This window comes from Meles meles, chromosome 2 (genome assembly GCF_922984935.1).
Source record: "Meles meles chromosome 2, mMelMel3.1 paternal haplotype, whole genome shotgun sequence".
Classification (NCBI taxonomy): Eukaryota; Metazoa; Chordata; class Mammalia; order Carnivora; family Mustelidae; genus Meles; species Meles meles.
The window spans coordinates 194,220,665-194,242,657 of NC_060067.1; the positions used below are offsets into that span (position 1 = coordinate 194,220,665).

Consider the following 21,993-nt stretch of genomic DNA (forward strand, 5'->3'; position numbering starts at 1 on the left):
GCTTTATTTAGGGGCACCTGGGTGGCTCAGTGGGTTAGGTGTCTGCCTTCAGCTCAGATAATGATCTCAGGGTCCTGGGATTGAGCCCCGCATCAGGCTCTCTGCTCAGCAGGGAGCGCTTCCCCCTCTCTATCTGCCTGCTTCTCTGCCTGCTTGTGATCTCTCTCTCTCGTTTTGTGAAATAAATAAATAAAATCTTTAATAAAAAAAAAAAACAGCTGTACTTAGTGACCATATCACACTGTTCACACAGCTTAGAGTCTAGTGTTTTAATATTAGACCACATGAAGAGAGGCCCAGTAGCAAAAGGGAAGATTGTCCCATTCTTTGCATGAGTTAGAGAAACCTTGGAGCAATCTTCACAGTTTAAGAGGGAAAAAAGGATAGAGACCAGGTGTAAGCTTTTTTTTGTTTTTAATTTTATTTATTTATTTATTTGACAGACAGAGATCACAAGTAGGCAGAGAGGCAGGCAGAGAGAGAGAGGAGGAAACAGGCTCCCCGCTGAGCAGAGAGCCCGATGTGGGGCTCGATCCCAGGACCCGGGATCATGACCTGAGCCGAAGGCAGAGGCTTTAACCCACTGAGCCACCCAGGTGCCCCCAGGTGTAAGCTTTTAAACTATTAGAAATTAAGAACAATCTTGGGGATTAAGTACACTTCACTCAAGAAGAAAATGTACATGTCACATATGGAAGAGAGAGTAAATCCATTCTGTTATTCCACAGCATAGCGATGGGGCCAATGGAGAAAGCAGATCCCACTCACACAAGAAGAAGTCCCTGACAACAGATTAGGCTGCTTGGGAATGTAGTGAGCCTTCATTGCTGGAGCTGATCCCTCCAGTAAAGACTGCATAGTGTTTGTCAGGGTCACTAAGGAGAGCTCAGCCACAAGGCAGCACTTATATCAACTGACCTGCAAAGTCCCTCTCACCTGAGACTCTACCATTCAGGGAAAGAAATAGAAACTGAAGAGTGATCAATGTGGAGATAAGAGATATTTGGTTTGGAATTGATGTAATATGCTATGTGTCTTCTTCTTGGGCCATGTGGAATGTGATCTCACCATGACTATGGGTGGAGAAGAGTTCCTTGCCTTCCTAAGATGGTCCTGAAGCTCAGCTATAATTTGATGCTACCTATCGGTGCAGCTCTATCTTCTCTTTCTTTGTTGTATTAGAGAAGAGACATGAAATGACTGTGTTCTCCAGGATTTCTTGAAGGCCATTTCAAGCCACAGATGATGACGGTGATGGTGATGGTGGTGGTGATTTTGGTAGATGTTGCTGTCCCTCCTATCTTCTCGGGACCAAGGCACACTCATTCAATGCAGACCCCAAAGCATATACTGCTGAAGACTGGCAACTGTGTCTGTCTCTAAGAATGGCTTCACTCAAAGTTTTACATCCGACATGTAGGCAGCCTGCATGCAATGAGTGGAGGCCCAGCCCCCTTGTCTTCACTTGGGACAACTGGAAGGGGTTATCTCAGCGCTATAACTTCCTGTGGCCTCTCGTGAAACTTCGCCAGCATTCACCTTCTCTCCAAGTTTCCCTCTCACACTCCCTTACAGGTATTTTAAGGGAAGGTGCTCACCAATAAACCTTTCCTAGTAAATCCCCTGTTTCTAGGGAACCAACCTAAGACCACATAGCAATTATGATGGGAAGGAAGATGATGATGACAAAGATGATGGAGGCAGGAGGGCCAGTGGCGGCAGTGGAGAAGGAAATCAAGCCGAATTCCATCTCACTGCCCTTTATACTAGCAAATAAAAACATTCATTTGGTCCTCATAATAACTTGTGAGTGGGCAGGGGCGTGAGACGTTCCCAATCTACAAATAAGGGAGCTGAGAAATGCATTTGGTGATTTGCTCATGATCATAGAGTTAAGGATAAATTTTATAGTAATTCTGTCTACTGGTTCTCATTTTAATGCTATTTCACTGATTATAGTGCCTGGCACATCAAAGAACTCAGAAATATATTTGTTAGCTAAATTAGTGTGATTTCATTGGTCCTTTATCTTTCTTTCCCCCCAACTAACCCTGTAAATTAGGATAAGAGGGGGGAATATTATATATTAATAACACTGATTTTACAAGCGAATCATAATTTCAAATCTGCTGGATTATTTTTATCAACAAATTTGCTAATACTCACCAGCTGGCATGACCAACTCCTTTTGTTTAGAAAATATGATATACTTGAATAATGTACAGGGTAAAGAGAAAGAAAACATGTGACAGAAAACTGAAGAAAGATTTCCATGACATGCTGGCACAGGGTACTGTGATCCTGGATTTATGTTTATCATAGACCGGTGTAACTTGAATAACAGGCATTAATGGTCAAGAAATGTACATACCTCAGCCCAGTAAGTATACATGATGGGCTACTCTTGAATAAAAAATATTGCCACCAAATTGGAGGTACAAAGAAAACCTTTAGAGAAAACCATCCTGGTCCTGGAGAGCTTGGGAGCGCTAAGAAATGTTTGTTATATAAAATGCAGTGATACGGCAATGAATTTAAATGAATTTGAGTCCACATTTGAAGAGGTGTCACTGGTTAAAATATTGCTGACTACAATCTTGCTTCCCTACTTGGATTTTGCTTGAATAAAGTTCTTGTTTGGCTTGTTAAGCCATGGACTTTAAACGCTTTCAGGCCAGCTTGTTTAATTAACTGCAGAAAGACTCCCTGTGGTGACCTGGGCTATTTCACTTTGCAGGAGTTTTAGGTGAAGATATTCTGTTGCACAGAGAGGAAATCTTAAGTGAGGTAGGTCATTGCAACTGAGAGAAAATCAAAACCATTATTCTTCTTTCTTCGCAGTGGACTTAGACCCAGTGTAAAGAACAGCTGGAAACAGAAAGGGTTTCATTCATTTCAGGAGCAATTCTGTAGTTTGATTCTTAAGTGATGACTGTTGCTAGCAAAATTACCTAGCATCTACATTCTGATAATGCTTCCTCTCTTTCCACGGTCCTGTGTGACTTCAAAGCAGTGAAAAATAGAATACCTTTATTCTAGGATGCAGAAACCGTAATGAGAATGATTAAAATGATTTATCCAAGATAAATGGTCAAAAAATGTTGGGAATGTCATCATGGCTTTTTAAGTTGACTTCCAGAAATCTGATTCAAACCTAACTAACAGGAGTCTCGACATCTACAGGCAACTAATTAACAGTGTTTAATAAGAAACTTAGTATCGTAGAAAGATGATGTGATTCTCTGACCTTGAAAGTCATGATTTTTCAAAGTCTAATTTCTCATCTGTCCAATAAAAATAATTCCGACTTGGCAGGTCTGCTATGAGGAACAGATTTAATATTTATAAAACGTGCTGCATGCTGGCTGGCACATGGTAATTTGCTAAATAAATTACACTGACAATTATTGAACTGTGCTTTGAAATTAGAAATGATTTCCAATACACTAAATATGAAACAGAACAAAATGAACAATTAAAAATTGTTTTCCATGTGCCTAATAATCTTCTGCAATTTTAAACTGTAATAACTGCCTTAGGTCACTGGTGGCCTGAAGCTGCTTAAACCGCTTGACCTATAATCGGAGGACGCTGTAGTGTCTTTGAGAACCTGAATTAAGAAGCAATGTCTGCATTTGGAGACACAACAAAATCATACATGTTTCCTCTCAAAACCTGATAGCTAAAGAGAACTCAGAAGCCCACCGATCTATCTCAGAAAGATGCCTGCCCCCCGGGTCAGACTACCTACTGCTCTAACAGGGGATGAAATTTGAAGTGAAAGTATGGGTTTGGAGAAGGTTGCTTTGGATATTCTTCTGGAAAAAGCAGTCAATCTGGACAAGATCTGATAGGATCTTTTTGACATGGCAGATATATTCCTTTTGGTTATTGTTCCTTCCGTTTTTCAATGGTACAGTCATTCCAAATCCAGTAGAGGAAATTTCTAGTCAATTCAGTAAAGACAGAAAGTATCCAAATAAACATTTTGTTTGATATTTTCCACCCGTTTCCTGGGAAATTCACTCACTTATCAATTCCGTTCAGTAAAATTAGCCATACTTCAGTTCTCTGCAGACCCAACTTTGAATAGAGACTGACAGCTTTTTCCTCAGAAAGAATGATGACTATAACACCATCACGGGATCCATTGTGTCTCCAAAAAGATACACGGAGGTCCTAAGCCTCCAAACCTGAGAATGGAAACTTACTTAAAAATAAGGCTTTTGTTGGTGCAACCAAGTTGAGGCAATAATGGATTTGGGTGGGCTGTATTCCAATGACTAGTGTCCTTATAAGAGAAATTCAGACACAGACACACAGAGAGAAGATGATTATGTGAAGATTGGATCAGAGTTTGGGGGGAATTATATTGCCACAAGCCAAGGGGTACCAGAGGTTTCTGGCAGCCATCAGAGGCTAGGTAGAGGAAGGAAGGATCTTTCTCTAGAACCTTCAGAAAGCATGGCTCTACTAGCTCTTGCTTTTGGACTTCCAGACTCCACAACTCACAGATAATAAAGTTCTATGCATAAAGCCAACCAGTCTGTGGAAGTCTGTCCCAGCATTCCTAGGAAACAAATACAATACCCATAGGCATTTTGATGTAAAAAAATGAAGCTTGTAAAGTTAAAGCAATTGCCCAAGATTCCCTAAATAGTAACAGGTACTCCTTACTTCATATATGATATAGGCTGCACACGGTTCATGTAAGGTTATTTCTCTTCAATAGCTGAATAGCTTTTGAGATATAATTTACTGAATTCTCTGCTTGGCCTTTATATCAAACCTCAGACAAAACAGTCTGACTCATTTGTTTAGAAATATCTACTCCATAAATAATTGACCTTGAAAACCGCCGAAGAAAATTTGTACATAATGCACAGTTTACATTTTGTTCTTCTTTCCTCTTACTGTAATTTATGGCTAATGCTTTTCTTCGAGTCTCCTGTGAATTGAAAAAGTCTCATAATATAGGCTCCCACTTTGTCATTGTTGCTGCTGTTTAAATATAGCAAACGGGCGCCTGGCTGGCTTAGTCAGAAGGACGTGCAACTCTTTATCTCGGGGTTATGAGTTTGAACCCCATGTTGGGTGTGGAGATGACTAAAATAAATAAAGAGATATCTAGATAGACAGAAAGATAGATAAATAAGTAAAATGTGAACATCTTTTATGGCATAAATAGGAAAGTTCTAGGTTAAAAACTCCTTGCCTTCTCAGAGCTTTCAATGTTCAAATGCACTGTGAATCTCTATGAAAGGGACATGTTTTGCAAGATTTCTCACTCTAGCTTTTTTGTTTTGTTTTTGTTCGTTTGTTTGTTTGTTTGTTTGGGGTGCCCTTTGGGAATGGCCGCTCACAGAACACACTTTTAAAAATATCGTTCGATGTAATTATTTTTAAACACAGGACATCTTCCACGTGGCGATACCATAATCTATCAGTTCCTTGCTCTAGAAATCGAGGAATCATTACCTCTGATGTACTCCTTGCATACTTTGTAAAACTCTCCTCGTTTTTTTTTTTTTTTAAGATTTTATTTATTTACTTGACAGAGAGAGATCACAAGTAGGCAGAGAGGCAGGCAGAGAGAGAGAGAGGAGGAAGCAGGCTCCCCACCGAGCAGAGAGCCCCATGTGGGGCTCGATCCCAGGACCCCGGGATCATGACCGGAGCTGAAGGCAGAGGCTTTAACCCACTGAGCCACCCAGGTGCCCCAAACTCTCCTCCTTTTGAGAATAGCATAGGTCAAGGATTCTAGGATGCACATGGTCTGCAGTTTACCATCCCAGGAGACAATATGTCTCCCAGGCAGAGAACACCTGTGCCATCCTTGTCCTGGATTACATCGAAACTCACCAAATGCAAGAAAATACTGAAAACATAAGTGGTACATTTGCTTGAAGAAGTGCCCCTGAGGAAGTAGTTTTCCTGATGGCATAGAGCAGTGCTTCTTAAACTTTTGCTGGGGGAGGGGGGGTGTCAGAATGTTTTGGAACACTAACATAGAATCAGAGGCACAAAATGGACGTAACCTTCACCTCTACGTACACCACTGTTCTAACTGATTCTGACACATACCAAATTTTGAAACTTCAAAAATTACCAAGTAGATGATGATGGTGTGTGCGTGTGTGTGTGTGTGTGTCAGGGAAGGGGAGAGCATGAATACCAATGACCCGGATCTAAATGCCATTCAGAAAAGTTGAACCTGGAATGCGAAGAAGTTTAGGAATATCTTAACTACTTTCATTTCTTTTTCGTTTTCGTTTTCTCTTCTGATGCACAGAGTGAAAGACGGTGAAATTTAAATAATTACACTTAAAAGAGCTCTTTCAACAAATAACAAAAAATTGTAACTTGGAACACTTACAATGTCGTTGGCAAGTTTTCTTCTTCTTTTTAGGGGAACATAAATATTGGTATATCTTAGGATTTATGGGTCTTGCATTCTGTTGGTACTTCTTTTGGTACCTAATATAATACCTTACAGAGAGAAGGTGCTCAATAAATGTCTAATAAAAGTAAGCAATAAAAGAAATCAAAACATAAAGCCCTCTGAAAATGTATTTCCGTTGAAATATATTGCCTAGGTAAATGTGTTCCAAAGCTATCCTAAAATACGAATAGGATCACATCCTTATTCTTTTTAACACCCTATGGTGGTTTCCCATTTCCTGAAAGATGAACTCCAAAGTCCTTAATGTGCACAAGGATAATTCACAAACTGTCACATGTCTACCTTTTCAATCTCGTCTCCTTTCGCACCTGCCCCAGCCTGCACTTTAGCTACATTCATATCTCCTTGGTTTCCCCAAACCGCGAATTTGCTTTCCAGTCTCTGGAAATCCTGTCCCTGCTTCCCGAGACGAGCAAGCCCCTCGTTACCCTTTTGACCCAGCTTAGGTACAGCCCCTTCATGAAGCTCAGGGACGAGCCATTTCTCTTCTCCCATGACTACCTGGATTTAATTGTGCTGCGAAGCAAATCACATTGTAACATAACTACTTATTCACTTGTATCCTCTCCCACCCAGAATGGGAGCTGTAATTTAGTAATCTAACACCAGATGAGGTTCCTGGCAAGGTAGTACAGGATAAAGGAATGCTTGTTGGATTGGTTTGAGGGATGGCCTTGGAGGAAGATACAATTCACTGTGACTTCCCCAGCCTGCTCATTCATTCATCTGTTCATTCATCATACCAGTCTCTCTGCGCCAGGTGCTGTGCTAAGCAATGGACATAGGGTGAAGACAAGACAAATGATCCCTGCTCTCCTGAAGTTTATAATCCCACAGGATAGAGTTTAAATATATAAGTGGACAAGGAAAATGTAACTGCACAATGTGTATGGTCTATCTGTAACTGGGCTGCCTGAGAGCCCTGTCTGTGAGTTTTGTCACTTTCAAAGTCCAGCTGTAGGCTTGAAGAAAAAGGCGAATCTTGCCTAAAAGGGCCACTCTGACGTGCATCATGACTGGTGACCCCTGGCTGCTATCTGGCTGAGGCACCTTGCTGACTACCCGGGATTGTTCTCCATTTCTTCCTCAATAATAGAGCACTGATTTATCTGCGGCCCAATGTGCCCAGCTGAAAGATGGCATTTTTGAGCCTCACTTGGAGCTAGGAACAGTCAATGAGATGTAGGCAGGAATGCTAGAGTCATGGAAAAGTTCCTTACAAGAGGCCAATTCATAATGTGATATGCCAATTATATCTTGATTTTAAAAAAATAGAGGCCAACTCAAGTAGAAAATGTGCCTTTTGCCCTCCTTTCCTTTTTCTTGTCTGGAACATGGACATGATGGCTGGAGTACAGGTAGCCATTTTGGACCATGAAGATGCCTTGAGGATAGAAGCTATTTTCAAAAGATGGCAGAACAGAGAGAAGGAGCTGGCATGCCCAGGGTCCCCATGGCCTCATGGAGCCAGTTTTCTACTAGCCCCGAAATCCTTGTCTCTGACTTCTTAAGCACTGTAATTTGGGTTTATCATATATGCAGCCAATCCTAATCCTAATAGATACTGTGATAAAGCTATCTGTCATGTTACCAAAAATTGAATAATAACTTGTTTGTTTATAATTGTTGCGTTTAAAACTTTTTCATGCATTACCTTATCTGACCCACTAAAAATCCTGTAGGAAAATCAAGAGGTACATTTATTTCACCCAGGTTATGCAAGAAAATCCACCAAGCCCACTCACGTATCTTAGACTTGGTTCATGTTATTCCCTTGGTTTACAGACTTTTTTATGTCTTTCCTTCATTAAGTCCTCCTTATTCTTCAAGACACAGTTTAGGTATCAGCTCTTAGAAGACTCTTCTTTATCCACCCTCATGCCTATACTAAAGTTACTTGTGATATGATTTTTGTGCTAACTTGAACCCACAAGGACTGTTTACAAAATTAATCTTCTTCCTTTGACGCAGAAAGTGTCCAAAAGAAAAATATTCTCCCTTGTTGTTGGTTCAAGGTAACTAGCCAGCAATTAGGACCCGTGAGTCTTACTTTTGAAAACAAAGGAAATGAATTCTGATTTGGAGAGTCTTGATAAAGTAATTACCACTCTTGATTATCATCCTAACATGATAAAATGGAGCCCCCATCTAGTATCTCACAAGGTCACAGAATTCATTTCCCCAAGTGGTATATGCTGTCACTGGTGTGCCTTTAACTGAATATCTAGGACCTCTGGTGCATTTTTGTTTCCGGTGGGGGGCGGGGGGAGATGTTTTTCAACCATTTTTCTCATTTGGTTACTAAGACAGACAATTGGATTCTCAAACAGTACCAACTCATCTATTACTCAGACCTCATTATATCATTTGTTCATTTCGATGAATAAATCTCAATGAACAATTCTATCAGAAGTGCTTCTAAAAGCGGGGGGTGACCTCTCGAATTTTCATTTCTCTGGGATTTGTGCATTTGGCAAACGAGGGCTTTGGTGTTTGCTACTTCAGAGTTCACAGGAGCTGCCAAGTTTCACCTTGGGCCTCCTAATTTGTTCCAGTGGCTCGGGTGAAACTAGCAGCATTTGTTTGAAAATGCTTCTTGCCAGGTTTTGTTTGCCAAGGCTGATGGGTTTCGTTACTGATTCAATAAGGCGGTGACGGCAGAGCCCAGCAGTTGTGCGGTGTGGCCGGGCATTGTGGCTCCCAGCCTGGGGGGAACCTGGGAGCCACTGTTTCCATAAGAAACAATGGTTAAGTGGAAAAGGTCACTAGAGATACACTCTGTTAATTTGGTCAGAGTACCTCTTGGGGAACAAAGCTTGGGCCCTCATAGGCGAGTGAAAGCAAGCAACCTCCTCTTTCCAAGTCACTTTTGAAGCTTATCGTTATGAAGTATAAACAATCAAATTTCTTGGAAGCAAGTGCAGCCTTTTCAATAGTGCTCACAGAATCTCTCACACTGTGTGCTTTAATAAAAGCCAAGTATGCTTCTCTTTCGCAGGGGCAAGCAAGACATTCTTGTGCTTGGGTTTACCAGGGCTAGGGGTGGGCTGGCTGGGGACTGGATGGTTAACTGCCAACTGTTTTGTGTTTTTTTTTTCTTTTGTTATTGGTTAACATTACAGTTTCTTCGCCACCTGGTAGTGACACGTATTAATGCCCATTTCAAGATAAAGTTGTTCTTGTGAGCTACTGGGATGGAAGGCATTCACAAGCCCAGACCTTGATAAACCTGAAATATTTAAAACAATGCTGTTACTATAAGCCAGTCAAGACCAGGTTTTCTGGGGTTCGGCCTGGCCAGATCTTCCTCCTCCTGTACTTCCTGCTCTATCTTCCCTGTTCTTCTTCATCTGTGGAGGGACATAGAACTTTAAGTGGGTTGCGGTAACTACCAATGAGCATTTCTTCTGCGGTGCACACGTGTTAATTTTGTGTTCATAGATTTTACTTTATATTCAGATTTTTAAAAACAGTTTTATATTGCCGACATTTATATCAGGTGCCCTTTGCTGAGGTTTTGTTCTTCTGTTATCATCGTTTCGTTTTTCATTATTCAGTAAGTAGATTTCCATAAAGCCTTCCGTCTGCTGGGTTTGTTTTGGTTTCAGGTACCTCTGATTTATCAAGGTCATTCTGGATTCTTATCAAGGTCAGACTCTCTCAGAGGATTTTAAGGCATCTGATTTAAGTGCCTGTGGGTCAGTCTGCTTCCCACCATACATTTCTTAGAGGATGGAATCTTAAAAATAAATCCAATTTGCTTTGCTGAGATGCTCCAGTCCTCTGTCTAATCCCGTCCAAGGTGGTGGTCACCCTTCCCTTCTTGGCCCCGTGTCATACCACACTGTTCATAACATAACTAAATATGCTAGATTTAGGAACAACATTAAGTATATTATATTTTACTTGCCATTAGGAATTAGAAACTCAGTCTAGGCCTCATAACAGCCTATGCTGTCCTAGTAAACAAACCGTGCTCAAATTCTATCCCCTAAGTTGTACAAAGAGCTTCTTTGTTATACCATTCTTTGTTTTACCATGGACTTTTGGTAGACTGTCACCCAGCTGTGGAGGCTGAAGGGACAAGTGGGACTGCAGGAGAACACGTTGCTTTGATCAATGGTGATCTTGCCACACTTTTACGGTGCTGAAGGAACCAGATTAAGACGAATTTCAACATGGGAACCAAGGGATAAGTAGCTCAATATTAGGATACAATGAAACAGTAAATGCAGGGAAATAACAGACTTCTTTCAAGAAAATGAAAAACATTTCCAATACTTTCTATCTGAATGGTCTCTCAATAATGTTAATAATAGTAACAGTAATAGGGGCACCTGAGTGGTTCAGCTGGTTAAGCATCCGACTCTTGGTTTTGGCTCAGGTAATGATTTCGGGGTCATGATATCGAGCTCCTTGCTCAGTGGGGAGTCTGCTTAAGATCCTCTCATTCCCCACTCTGTCCCTCCCCCTGCTGTCTCATTTTCTCTCAAATAAATCTTTAAAAAAATAGTAAAAATAATAATCACCTTAATTCATATCCTTATCAACTTTAATTTTAATTCTGATAAACAGGCCCTCATCAAGTAATATTACCATAAAACAGATTCACGTTTTCATTCTGAACACTGTATTTTATTCTCATTTTATTTCTTAGAACTTTTAATCTTGGGGCACCTGAGTGGCTCAGTTGGCTAAGCCTCTCCTTTTGGTTCAGGTGATGATCCCAGGGTCCGGATCAAATCCTGCATCAGGCGCTCTGCACAGTGGGGAGCCTGCTTCTCCCTCTACCCTTCCCCCTATGCTCATGATCTCTCTATCTCTCTCACATAAATAAATACATAAAAATCTTTAAAACAAATAAAGCTTTTTATCTTGACAACAAAAACTTTAAACTTGGAGGGAAGAGTAAAATAAACCGGAAATACCCTTCACCCAAGATTCGCCAAGTGTTGGTGTTTTGCTATATTTGTGCCAGCCCACAACAGATAGATCCATACGTATTTCTCTATCATTGCAAGAGCTAAATTATACCATGTACACACACACACTACAAATATACCATCACGCATTATTATTCTTTCTGAACTATGCGACACTTTACGATGTGCCTAAGAACTTTAACACCACAATATAATTATCAAGTTATGAAAGTCTCAAATGCAGGCACCACCACGACCTAATATACAGACCACATTCACGTTCACCTGTTGTCTCAGTGATGTACTTGACAGCACCTCCTTGTGGCCCAGCACCCGACCCAGAGCCACACACTGACCTCTGCTCATCTCCTCGCCCTCCTTCCGTCCATGCCAGCTCCTCGGCCTCTGTCTTCTTTCATGCTATTTGCTACTTTTAGCATAAGAGCAATATTATTTTTGCAAGACAATTCTACTGCCAACATTTTCTGTGATGAGATTTGTATGACCTTAGGTTATATATATATATATATATATATACATATATGTTTAAAGATTTTATTTATTTATTTGACAGACAGAGATCACAAGTAGGCAGAAAGGCAGAGAGAAGGGGAAGCAGGCTCCCTGCTGAGCAGAGAGCCTGATGCAGGGCTCGATCCCAGGACCCTGGGATCATGACCTGAGCCGAAGGCAGAGGCTTTAATCCACTGAGCTACCCAGGCACTCTGACCTTAGGTTTTATTTTAGAAAATCATTCTTCATAGTATGGGAAGTAATATTTTCATACTGGGAAAAGAAAAAACATTCTGCATGAAGACTTCATCTACTTCTGAAAACAATTAGCTGTGTGAGTTACTGGTTTCCCTTTACATGTCAATGGAACGCTTCTTAAGATGTAGGTTGTAAAAATTAAATTGTAATGCTTAAATATATAAACATTTTGAAAATGCTTTTAATGACCATTTTGTTAAAAATTCCACACTAAGACAAAAACCTTAATAGAGAAAATAGGTTAAAAGCTATGAACAGGAAATGTATAGAGGAGATAACCCACAAGACCATCAAACATGAGATGTTTAATTCTATCAGTAATTAGAGAAATGCAAATTAAGACAATAATGTTTATAACTTTGTACCTATTACATTGGCAAAAATTTGAAAACAATGTAACATCCAGTATCCTTACCATACCTGACTGGACCAAAGACGAGCTCCTGACATCAGGCATTCTAGGTATAAAGTTGCCGGCAATTTATGAAGTATTCTACTTGGCTCAGAAAGATGAAATTGAAAAATCCTATTTGTTCCTTGAAAATCTGTATCCAGTAACTTTAAAAAAAAAAAAATGAATGGAAGTCAGAGACATGAGGTAGAGCAGAGCCAGAGGGTAACAGCAACACTGATGGTGTCCAGAGCTATGAGGGGTAGGACTTGGGTAGGTGAAGAAGACAAAGAGCCCAGAAATAACAGAACCCCTTGCAGAGAGTAACATATAACAATTACTAGAGATGCCATCAGGGACACCATAGAAGCAAAGAGATTAGCCTGGGTTTCTGCCAACCTCCTACTCTGTGTAGTTTGGGTATTTTCCAGTTCTCTTTTTGGGGGAGTGATTGTTGGGGGGCATAGTGGGGCAAGAACATAAAAGATTTTTAAAAAGAAAGCCTTCAAAATCTCAAAGGAAAAAAATGACTAAGAAGATTCTTGTACCTAGTCAAAAACTCAATCGGGTATAAGGGTAGAATAAAGACATTTTCAGACAGTGCAAAGAAAACCCATCCTAAAATTCAAAGTGAACTAAGATGTTTCTTGATAACTTTTTAAACATGTCAACATTTAATCAAAACAACTTAAATTCTTCTGAAGTTATAATGTTGACAAATGTGTGATATCGAAAAGGTGAATTAAAACAGACTTCACACTATGCCGTCATTCTGCACCTGTTCAAACAGCGCTTTAGGTCCTCCTTCAAAATGTTTTAAGATACTAAAATATTTTAAAATTAGGGGTGCCTGGGTGGCTCAGTCGTTAAGCATCTGCTTTCTGCTCAGGTCATGATCCCAGAGTCCTGGGACTGAGTCCCTGCATTGGGCTCCCTGCTCAGTGGGGGTCCTGCATCTCCCTCTCCCTCTGACTGCAACTCCCCTTGCTTGTGCTCTCTCTCTCTGTCAAGTAAACAAATAAAATCTTTAAAAAAAGTAAAAAATACAACCTCTTAAATTTAAAATTAAAACATGGAAGATAGGGGAGCCTGGGTGGCTCAGTGGGTTAAAGCCTCTGCCTTCGGCTCAGGTCATGATCTCAGGGTCTTGGGATCAAGCCCTGCATCGGGCTCTCTGCTCAGTGAGGAGCCTGCTTCCTCCCTGTCTCTCTCTGCCTGCCTCTCTGCCTACTTGTGATCTCCGTCTGTCAAATAAATAAATAAAATCTGAAAACAAAACAAAACATGGAAGACAAATAAGACATGGATGGACCAAGTTGGCTTCTGGAGATTTGACAGAGCGGTGTAGGAGTCAGATATGAAAGAAAATGGCTACCAAGTCTACAGGGTGTAACAAGTTTGGCAATAGTAGAGGGAGATCCCAGGTGCAGGGGAAGCACAGAGGAGGCCACGGCATACCCTTCCTGGGAGTGCCATTGGTGAGGTGGTCTATTGGAGCAAAGCATCAAAAGATAAAGCAGAGGACAGATTGGGATGGAGGTAAAAGTTGCTGGGAGGCTGAAATCTGGCTGAGAAGCTTTTAGGTAGCAGGATATCTGCCAGACAGGGAAGCAAGACAGAGGATGTAATTCAAGACAGCCGACTTGCGGGGAGTGAAGAACAGATTATGAGGCTGAAGTTGGAGGCAGGGGCAAAAACAGATGCCACAAACTCCAAATAATGTAAGGGACGGTCATTTACATGAGAACACGTGAGCAGGCTTAAAGCAATATGGAGCCATGAGGACTGTGCCCGGCGGAAAGGCCCATTCACTTTACTTCCGTAGATATGCTGAACCCTGAGCTGACTCAGTCCTACCAAATGTGAATCTGGTTGGAGAGGTAAGGGAAATGGGTCACCAAGTCTGTGTCCACAGGATTCTCAGCGTACTGAAGCTGGCAAATTGCTGCTGAATGCAAAAGTGCTAATGTGGGTCAGGAAAGGCGATCCTTATGATATACTAAGTCAGTGACTAATAGCAAATGATGCATCTATGTTTACAAGTCCGAAGTCTTAACACAGCTGTTTCAAATAGGTTGTTAGAAACAAAAATGGATGGGATGGTGTCTTGGAAATATATCAGCTAGACTATGACCGATGATGGTGTTAAGGAAAAGGGTGGGCATTTTGCAGAAAGTATAAATGGTTAATGGTATTAACTGTGGGATTCTCCCTCATGAGGTGACCTTTCAGGGAAGGGTGAGGTGTGGTCTATCTAACAGAGAAAACAAAACTATTCCTGCTTTGAAGGTAATGTTTAAAGCAAAGGGTTTTAAATTTAGTTTGGATTTTTAAAGTATTCTTTTTTAAGATTAAGTATTTTAGAGAGAGAGCATGAGCAAGAGGGGCAGAGAGAGAGGGAGAGGGAATGTCAAGCAGATTCCATGCTGAGCTGGGAGCTCAGTGTGGGACTCAATTATAAAACCCTAAGATCACTACCCACGCTGAAACCAAGAGTGTGATGCTTAACGGCATCCCCCAGACGCCCCTTGAAGTATTTTTAAATTACAAATAAACTATAATTAAGTTAATCATTTTCTGCAATAGGGAACAAGTGGGATTTTAAAAATTCTATCTTAAGTTGTACAATACATAAAAATACATGAAAGTAACTAGATACATGAAATCCATTGGTTACATCTTATAAAATATCCTTATCAGACTTGGTTGTTATCTGGGCCGTCTGTAATGAGTCCTAGGGCTTTGTTTCAGTTAAGTGGCTATAAGCTTATCATTTAAAAAACCCAAAGTATAACCGCCCCCATCTGCCCATCTCCCTGATGCCCATCCGATGACGTGCAGGTAGAATCTGTTATGACAGTGGTTCCAGTTAGTGTCTCTACAGTGACCTGCACGTTGTTAACCTGGAGAGACCCGAATCCTTTCTCAATTTCACATGCAGCACTGGCTGCTAACGGAAGTTCCCCACCAAGTTGAAATCTCAAAGCACTTGTGCTCTTGGTGAAATATTTAGAAAGCCCGCAGAAGCTCTCCTCCTCCCCAAATGATGAGTCTGATGAAAAGAAATTAACAAGCCGTGTGGGGAGCCGCACATGATCAGCCATGCCTGCTGTCTAAGTCTGTCTGTTGGTTGTTGCTATGGCTACGGAAAGCCTGTGGAACCCAATGAGCTGTCTGCAGCAGTGCTCAGAGCACCAGCCATTTTACTTATGGAAAACAGTGTGGCATATTCTGCTGAGCTTCCCCCTGGAAGAAGCATTTATTGAAGAATCCATTCAGAGAAGAGAGAGGCAAGGGGCATGCTGGCATGCGGTTATTAGAGCCCCACACGCCTGCGAGCTGCCGTTTGGACAAGCCGTTGACGGCTGCTCTGATTAGCTGATTCGAGAACTTGGAATGCAGAGTGATAATGCTGCCTGTCGGCTCTCAGACAGCAGAAAAGGGTTTTGTCTTGGGAAGGCAAGCCTTCCCTGCAATATCATCGCCGCCGCTGCCTGGCTGCTCGCCCTGAAAAGGAGTGACCCAAAAGGAGGGTGTCACAGTCTGCAAACAGCGGTCCTGTGCCTGGCTGCTGCCTATGAGCGGTGGGGCTGAAGAAGCAGGTGCGTGCTCGGATGGGCACGGGGCTGGAAGGCAGGTGGCCGCTCTCGGGTGTACCTGCTTCCGTTAACAGATTGTTGGCTCCCAGAGCTCTGCCTACCCGCTGAGGCCGAGGCTGAGAAGGTCCCTGTGTAGCCACTGGACAGACAGAGGTAAGCTTTTTTTTTTTTTTAAATTTTGCCCTTTTGTAAAGCATGGTGTAGCAATCATTTGGAGTAAAACTTAACCTACAAGATTTATATTCATCGCGTTATCTGGATTTACCAAAGCAGCGTGCACGTACACACACACGCATACATTTCCACAAAATAGTGCCAGAAACATAGAATTGTTTCAGTGATATGTCCTAGAAATTGTGTGACCAAAAAAAAAAAAAAAAAAAAAAAAAAAAAAAAAAAAATTGCAATATGACTTGGAGTTTAAGATATTTGGTGTTTGAACAAATGATGACAGCTTGTTGTTCTGGACAGTCTTCAGAACAACAATCTTTCTCCTTCATAAACAATGGGTCGTTTTATTAACTGCACTCGAACATATATTAAGAGAATTACATGGAAAATCAGCAGCTTGGAAATTGTGGAGCATTTCTGAAGCCTCATCAAGGATTTATTTCACTCTCCGCACACCAATGCATACATTGAAATTCAGGAATTCCGTAGGTCATAATAGCCAGTGGGTTTGCACTTGCTTATCCTGAACTTGGAGTCTTGGGGTGCCCTTTGATTTGTGGAGGCTAGTTGTAAAGCAAACGGTGTTGATACTGAAAGCTGCTCACACGTCCTTTCCTGGTGTCATGCATGCCACGCTAGCCCAGAGCACAACACCCCCATTGTGCTCCCCCCCCCCCCCTTGGAATCCAAGGAAAGAAAGGAAGCGAAATCTCTGCATTGAGTTCAAGCCCAGCTATAGTGTGTGCCGGTAAAACTTCTTTTATTGCCCGGTTTTTCTCACAAGCAGATAGGTTTCGGAGATAGAGTGAAACCAAAAACACCACACACCTCCTACAAACGTACGCTACCGTTCCCGGCGGATGTTTGCTGTCAACCGCTACAAGATAATAGCACAGACTTTGGATTGCAGTAGAAACTGCCCCTTAGTGGGTAGTTCTTTGATTTAGAGTCTCTTAGGAGCAAAGCTATTACTGTGAATTGAAATTGGTCAGTCCAGTTGAAATCCTTGATGAGGAAACGACCAGATGAACATCACATTTGGTTTTAGCAACATCCCAGCCTTACCCAAGTCAGTCTCCCAACACATCGGATCATTTACAGTGATAGGTAATGAAAAACGTTCAGTTGAAAACTTTGAATAAAAACCTCCCCTGAGGACTGAATCTGCCATGAAACATAAAATAATGTCTAAGATCTACTTCCAAGAAATATATTTTTATTTGCTACCTTTTCCCCCCAAATATGGATGACACCTTTTAATCACCTTTTAATTAAGTATAATAATATAATTTTCATGGCTACATATGAGCATACAGTTACCCATTTCACAGGTACAGCCATGTCAACAGCCCTCAGAGAAGAGAATTATAAAGTATACGATAATATTTTTCACAACTTATGTCCTAAAGGTCACCAGTATTCAAGATATCAAGACACAGACTGAGAAAACTCAGTCTAGGGATTCACGTCCGAACGTTTAATGATGAGAACAAGTAGGAATCATGTCTCTCTGTGCCTGGGAGCCTTGTATGGGGGAACATGGTGAAGCAATAGCATTACACTTCACCTATGTTTAACTTTCAAAGGAGAGCTAAATGAACAGACTTAGTTTTGAGTTAAATTCTATAAATAAAAATACCCGCCAAGGAAGTGATCCTGTTACAACAGAATGTAAGGCGGAGAAAGTCTCTCTCCAATTTAATTCCCTTCAGAGCTCTGCACTGGGGAAAAAAAAAAAATTAGAATCAGCGCAGTGAGAAGACCTGCAGCGAGAAAACAATTTCTTGCCAGTTTCTCTTAGAGCAGCTTGTAGCCGAGCAAGGTGCAGGATACCTGAGGCGTACCTGCCTTCTGTGCCCTGTTGACTTCATCAGAGCACCGTGTGTGACAGAGCCTTGTCACACTTGAGTGTCACACAGAATTTAGGCCTGTGTTCTTATTTTTTCCCACATTAATAACCTTTTAAAGGCAAAATGCTATGAAAGATTAGCGTTCAAAGTCCGCTGGTGTGCGTACATCCGCTGTTATCAATTCAACACCTTTGAGAACCACATACAGAGAAAAAATTCCTATCTTTCAAGATTGCCCTTAGCTTTTGTCTATTTACGTGTCCTTATTTTCCCAACTCACTTGCTAGCAATATCAAATACTTCGTAATTTCCCAGTTCACTTGCTAGCATTATCAAATACTTTGTTAATTTCCCGGATGCATTATTCCAAAGTTTTGCAAAGCCTCTGCACAGACTTTTCCCTTAAATCTCCCCCGGGTGGCGGGCACCTGTCATGCATCTTTCAGAATATAGCTAGGCTGTCTCCCCGGACACGTCCTTTCTCTTTCAGCTATATCTGAACCCGATGTCTATATTCTGTCTACTGCACCAACCATATTGCATTTGTCTCTGCCCACAGGCTCCCAGAGTTTTACTGACCCCGGAATGTACTTTGTCCAGGGTCTCTGACTTTGCATTCGGTCATTATCCTGGTAACCTCAAACGTCACTATTTTCTTCTTAGTTACTGTAAATACAGACTTGATCTTGAAACAGAAATCCTATTATATATTATACTACCTTTTATCAGAGAAACTCAAGATACTTGAAAACAACAATGAAGCTCTAATTTCCCTGATACTGAAAATACGGCTTCAGGAACACAATTTGATAAAAGCTCTAAATGTCCTATATCAGAATTTTTTGAGGAAAAAAAACTTACAACATGTAAATTTTGAACAAAAAAGGGGTTTGAAAACTTTAGTAGCTAGAAGACGCAGTTTTTCTATTTACAGGTATTACGAAGTTGGCCAGGGAAAATAAGCATACTAAGTACTCCTATTAGAAATTTATTCTAAAATCAGATCATTTAAAATTAATTTGGAATTGCTGATAATTGCTGATTCTAACAAAGATGTATATGGGGTTGTTTTTCATACTGAAGCTAGAAAAAAGTAGAGCTCATGAACTGGAAAGAGATCAAATAATTGACACAAAATCTATGATCGCAGAGTTTCTTTTAATTTTCCTAAATAAGCCTAAAAGGTTACTGGTAATCAATAGTTACATTATGCCTCCCTGGAACATGGTTCCTGGGTGAGGAAGAGAATATTCTGTGAGTACCTCTCTTGATATAGACACACTTTTGGTTATAGACACTTTTCACATTTTTTCTATGCCAGATGGCATGGTAATTACTTTTTAAAGTAGGCCTAAATGTTTATAGCCATTTTATGGAAAAGTTGCCACAAAACTGCAATCAAAAATAAGAATGGATTAGGAATTTTACTAAGAAGAAATAATATAAAATCCTCTGTTTCCAAGATGACCATTTGGCAGCAAAGTTGTAATCAATATTATAGGAATTTTTATGGCTAAATTAACAAGGATTAGGGAGTTTAAAATATCTTAATGTTTGGAATTAGAAATCAAAATATTTAGGAAATCCCTTATGTTCAGATTTGTAGGCTTTTCCACATTGTATTCCAATACTAATTTTATAATAAAAATGAGATAAATGGCAACTCTTAATTATCATGCTGTCCTTTTAAGGCTGACTGTGGCTGCCTTCCAGCTGATTTTAAGGTATAGCATGCTAATTAAATAATAGCATAAGAGGACATTTGTTCTATTTATCTTAAAAACTAATCATGTTTAATCAGTTATTTCAAATTATATATAACATTTAGATTTCAGGAAACATGTTTCCATAGTAATTCTGCATCATTTTTAATATTTTATATTTCAAGTAAGTTATATATCAAAGGCCTAAATTATGTATAACTATATTTGATAGTCAAACAAAATGAGTGTGTGCTTTTTGCATTTTGTAATAAAGTATTATACTATTTGATTATATTAGATACTTTTTTAAAAGTTCCTCAAATTAAGATTTGATTATGGATACGTCTATTAAATTCTAAACTCTCACTGCAAAAAATTATATGGTGATTTTTAAAAATCTCTTTACATCGTTACTGAAAAAGTTGAGACTTAAACTTTTAGCCATAAGAAAATACCTCTGTAACTATTAAGCTCTAAATACTGACAACTATGAACTCTTATACATCTTCAGCTCAATTAAGATAATCTTATTTGAATAAGTGACAGAGAATCAGCAAGGATAAGTTTCTTTCTTTGTTTTTTAAGTTTTAGCAGATAGCATAGCCGTATAGAACTGCACTATACTTTATTGTCCCCTTGTTTTCAAAACAGAAATATCTATTTTTACCAACTAGCAATTTCAGCCAAAGGACAGTGGTTTCCTTTTCCCCATACAGGTCAGATATGCATAAATCCAGCATTGATTCTGCACCTTTAAAAAACATTATTTGAAGGGGAAAAAAAAGCTTTCACATTTCCTGAATCTAGCCAAAGATCTTTCAAAGAAAATTTTCCTACCTTAAAAAAACATCTAGCAATATTCTCATTATATTTACTAATTTATTTTTATGTCCATGTTATCATTTAAGGGCAATTTATTTTTAATGAAGTACACTATTTGATAATTTCAGTGATTTTTAAAATCTGTACTGTTGCGTACTTTTTAAATTTTTTATTTTATTTAACGTAGACATTCAATCTTCTAGCTTTCTTTAAGATGTCTTCTCAGTAGTCAGTATAAAACGCACATTAAAAATACTTTCTTATAATTAATCAGACCCTCTGCTTTAAGTAGATGTAGTGTAATCAACGTAGCAATAATTCTTCTTTTTAGATTCTTTTTCCTAATAATTTTTTTTCGGGGATAGCTGAATGTGAGGAGCAGCATAAAACTTGGAGGCTCTAAACCTCTTGATGTTCTATCCAGAACAGCATCCTTTAGGGACTAATGTGGCTTTAAGGATCAGCCATAAGGAATCCAAAAACTATGGCAAAAATAAGCTTGTAACCAAGTTCTGAAGCTTATGTAAAAATTCTCTATGAGTAAAGGCAGGGAATGGCATGAAGATTGGTATTTTTTAAATGCCCAGAAATAACATATGCAAATGAGACATTCTATGGAATTATTGTCGGCCATGCTGTAGAAAGTGTTTCGGTATAAATGTTCGTTCTGTCCTCCTCTAAAAAGCCAAAGTTCCTGTACCTTCTCAGTAGGCGTTGTTAGCTTCTTCAAAGACATTTGAGCTTCCGTGAAGGTGACCATGGTAGAGACAGTAGCCGTTGATTAAAACAAAACAAAAGAGAACAAACAAACAAAAACATGCATATGCTTTTGATTTTGTGGGGAGTCAGCGTGGTGACAAGTTTGGACTGTATTAATATTAGACTATAATGCTTTATAAGTCTTCCTACACTTAACATTACTAACCAAAAAAGTTTAAGAAAGCGACACTGGGCTGCTTTAAAAGTGAGCTATTTTGTAGATTTTTCAAGTTGCTTTCACATCCAAGTGTTTCAATTCTCTTTGCTAAAGTTAACATAGGAAAAAAAGATTCGATAGGAATTTCATCTGTCGTGTGCTTGTTGTGCCGTCTGGTGAACAATTTGAGCCCTCTCTGAAGTAAGGATACTTAATCTGTCAGATAGATAATTGCAGTAGAGTAAATGTCTTGTACTATATCCTGTGTGGATAAGTAATTTCTAGAAGAATTTGTCTCGTAATATATAGATTTGAAAAGGTATACAGCAAAGCATTATCAGTAGTGACAAATAAAAAAAAATTCGCAGCCATTTAGTTGTTCTAC

General features: G+C 39.9%; 1 protein-coding gene across 16 annotated transcripts in view; it reads left to right on the top strand.

Moving 5' to 3' along the window:
- The window catches only part of SORBS2 (sorbin and SH3 domain containing 2), a 355,104-nt gene that overhangs the window by 122,798 nt on the left and 210,313 nt on the right, over nucleotides 1-21,993 (top strand). For 15 of the 16 annotated variants that reach the window (XM_045997805.1, XM_045997809.1, XM_045997825.1 and 12 more), the window contains exon 1: nucleotides 15,765-16,299. The exons of the other annotated variant lie outside the window; for it this stretch is intronic. The gene's annotated coding sequence lies outside the window, so the exon portion shown is untranslated. Of the gene's footprint in view, nucleotides 1-15,764; nucleotides 16,300-21,993 lie in introns of those variants that run through there. 16 annotated transcript variants of the gene reach the window in all.